This window comes from Vicugna pacos, chromosome 7 (genome assembly GCF_048564905.1).
Source record: "Vicugna pacos chromosome 7, VicPac4, whole genome shotgun sequence".
Classification (NCBI taxonomy): domain Eukaryota; kingdom Metazoa; phylum Chordata; class Mammalia; order Artiodactyla; family Camelidae; genus Vicugna; species Vicugna pacos.
Window position 1 is genome coordinate 25,917,386 of NC_132993.1, and position 3,893 is coordinate 25,921,278.

General features: G+C 40.7%; 1 pseudogene; it reads left to right on the forward strand.

Moving 5' to 3' along the window:
- On the forward strand, positions 1-928 carry LOC140697249 (small ribosomal subunit protein uS2 pseudogene; annotated as a pseudogene).
- Positions 929-3,893: the final 2,965 nt, after the last annotated feature.

Sequence of the window (3,893 nt, forward strand, 5' to 3'; positions counted from 1 at the left end):
ATGAATGCCACCAAGCCTTTTCACGCTGCCCAGAAAGAAGTCCAGATGGCGTTGTTCTGGATTCCCGTAATAACCTAAAGGGAAACTTTCACAGCGCCCTGAGCCCTTGATGTCCTACGAATAAAGAGCAGATGTCCTCAAATTTCCTGCAACAGGAACCTACTTACGTGGCACCAACCTTGATTTCCAAATAGAACAATCATCTACAAAGGAAAAGTGATGGCATTTACCACGTAAATCTGACGAGGACAGAGGAGCGGCTTCTGGCAGCTCGTGCTACCTGGCCGAGGCCAGCGTCACATCTTCCAGGAACACCGGCCAGTGAGCTGTGCTGAACTTCGCTGCTGCCCCTGAGGCCACTCCTACCGCTGGCCGCTTCGTTCCTGGAACCTTCGCTGAGCAGATCCAGGCAGCCTTCCTCCCGGAGCCGAGACTTCTGGTGGCTACTGATCCCAGGGCTGACCACCAGCCTCTCACAGAGGCGTCTTATGTGAACCTGCTCACTGCCGCCCCGTGGGACCCAGACTCTCCTCTGCGCCACGAGGACACTGCCATAGTCCGCAAGCAACAACAAGGCAGCTCGCTTGGTGGGTCTGGAGTGGTGGACGCCGGTCCCGGAAGTTCCGCGCGTGCGCGGACCGTCTCCCAGGAACAGCCCTCGGAGGTCAGCTCGATCTCCGTTTCCACAGAGATGCTGAGGAGACAGACGGAGAAGGAAGAGCAGGCCGCTGCTGCGAAGGCGGTGCCCAAGGAGGAATTTCAGGGTGTTTGGACGGCTCCAGCTATTCCTCCCGAGGTCACGGAGGGGTCTCTGCCCACCCGGCAGTTCCCTGCTGAGGACGGAGCCCCCGCCCGCCATGAGGGCCAGCCTGCAGCCCCGACCGCTCGGGCCACAGAACGGGTAGGAACAACCGCTGAGTGGTTTTAAGCTGTTCTCCCATACACTCTTTTTAAAATTTTAAAATTTATTTTATTTTTAATTAAAATATAATCGATTTACAATGTTGTCTTAGTTTCTGGTGTACGCATAGTGACTCAGCGTACATGTGTTTATATGTGTATGTATATATATATGTTCTTTTTTCATATTCTTTCATTATAGGTTATTGTGAGATATTGAACATAGTTCCCTGTGCTATACAGTAGAACCTTGTTGTTTATCTATTTAATATATAGTAGGTGGTATCTGCAAATCCTAATTTATACCTCGCCACTCCCTTTCCCCCTGGTAACCGTGTTTGTTTTCCATGTCTGTGAGTCTGTTTCTGTTTTGTAAATAAGTTCATTTGTGTTTTTTTTTTCAGATTCCACATATAAGCGATATCATATGGTATTTTTCATTCTCTTTATGGTTAATTTCACTTAGTATGATCATCTCTACACCCATCTATGTTGCTTCAAACGGATTTTTTATGGCTGAGTACTATTCCATTGTATATATATACCACATCTTCTTTATCTAGTCATCTGTTGATGGACATTTGGGTTGTTTCCATGTCTTGACTATTGTAAATAGTGCTGCTATGAGCATTGGGGTGCATGTATCTTTTCAAATTAGAGTTTACTCTGGATATATGCCCAGAGATGAGGTTGCTAGATCATATAATAAGTCTATTTCTAATTTTTTAAGGATCTTCTACAGACGCTTAAACACAAAATGGAAATAAGAATGACAGAAGAAAAGTTTCTTTGAAACAAACACACACAAAATAAATTTAATTATTCATTGACTAATGTTTATAGACAAAAAATTGCATCTTTAAAGTATTAGAAGGAATGATAATATAATTATTTTATGATTTGGAAATCAAAATCCAAAAACTGAAAATCTACCCAACAAAGTTAAGTACATCTATATTAATATTATTAGTTAATTTTTTATGATTATAAGTATCAGGAAATACAAATGGGAGAAATATTTGCAACTTATATAAGACTCTAAGAGTTATTTTAAAAATATATACAAAAAATAAAAAACAGAAATAGACCTTATTCAAATCTAAAAAAAATATTAAGAACTCAACAGACTGTTGGACAAAGGATATAAACAAGTTTTGTCCAAATCTAAAGCTCAGGTGGCCCAGTAGACCAGAGTTGTGGGCCAAAAGCCAATGAAAAAATTATTTCAATGGAATCAAATTCTGTCTGAGATCAAGCATTTGGAGGGTTGAGGTGAGGCCACTGGATATTCATTCAGGATGTCATTTTTGATCTTTGACCAAAAAGTTTAGGTGGAATGCTGGGGAGTAGAGGCCAGATTCCAGTGTGCTGATGAGTATAGCAGAGTTATAAAAGTGGAGGCAGCGATGTAGGTGACTGTCAAGAATTTTAGAAGTATCAAGAAGGGAGGAGAAAGCAGGAGCCAAGAGGGAGGCATGGTTACTAGAACGTTTTTGGTTTATTAATTAATTTTTTAGGACAGGAATAATCAAGCATTTTTGCAGATTGAACAGAAGGCATCACTGGAGAAGTTTTAGAAGAAGAATGGATAATTAATGAAGCAAGAATTTGGAGAAGAGAAATAAGAAGACCTTTGGGGTTTAGGTAAAGATTAAGATGGTATAACGGTAAAGCTCCCATCTTAAATTAGAGATGAGCAAATCCATGCTTTAACCTAGAGACACAACTAAATGAGTGCTCCTACTGTGTCCCCACAGCACCCCCTCCCTGTGGGCTCCCCTCTTCCCCCTTTATCACTGTGACTGTTTACAAGCCTGTCTCCCCAGCCCCCTGCTTCCCCTATCCAGGGAGGGCCTGAATGTTGGAGAAGTGAATGAGCATCTCAAGCCCTTAGCCTTAGCCCAGCTTAGGAGACCAAGTTTTATAAGTAATATAAAGTTTTAAAGGCTCTGGGAGGAGTTAATAAAAATGATGCAGTTTGGGAAAATAGAAGCTATGTAATGTAAAAAAAGAAAATTCTAAGAGACAACCCCATCATTCCTCCTCCCCATAACCGACAATGAAATAAGGAGGAAACAAGTGAGAAAAGAAGGAAATAAGTTGAACAGTACATTAGCACTTACTAAAGATAAAGGCTTCAATTGCAGAAAGTTAGTGGATTATTAAAACCATTGCCCTCCATCCCAGCAAGAGGATTTCTGCTTCTTTGGTGGAAGTCTTATAAAGATAATTGTTACCACTCTCCACATGTGATTTTGTGATGTTGGAGTCAGTTTAAAGAAATCTTATGGGTCCTGTTCAATCTTCAGTGGTATAACTGACTTTTTCTGATGAGGAAATAGGCTCTGGAGACATATGAGGGCTGGATATTTGATGACTTACAGTTATCTGTGGAGGTAAATTTGTTTTAATTTTTATTCCTTTTTATTAGTTTTTCTCCTGTCTTGGAGTGAGATGGATGGGGAACCAGAGTTGAGCTGAGCAGGTCTCTTGTATGTTCTGCTGTTTGTGAGTGGGTGCGTGTGTGTGCACGTGTGGCTGTGTGTGCATCAAAGGGACAGGTTTGGTTACCTCTTGCTACTGCATTTCTCACACCATCCATTTACTTTCTGAATTTCAGATACAAGACAGCTGATCAATGTTAAAATATAGAGTTAGCAAAGGTACAATCACAAGAACTATTAGGTCCACTTAAAAGTGAATTATAGTCATAAAAGGCTGACAGGATCCATAGTTGAAAAAGGCAACACGATAAAGAAACATGAGAAATAATAGGGGAAAAGTGGAAAGCCTGAAAATGCACTTAAAAGATGCCAGAATGGCAGCATAATTGGTGAGGGTTATTTGAAAATAACTGCAATCCAGATCAGATCTAATGAAACCTTGGGGGCATCAAGTTCTAAAATGATTGATAAGGTGCCTATTTTTATTACCCATTGAAGAAAAATGCATTATTATAAACAAATAAGATTCCATTAAGTTATAAATAATAA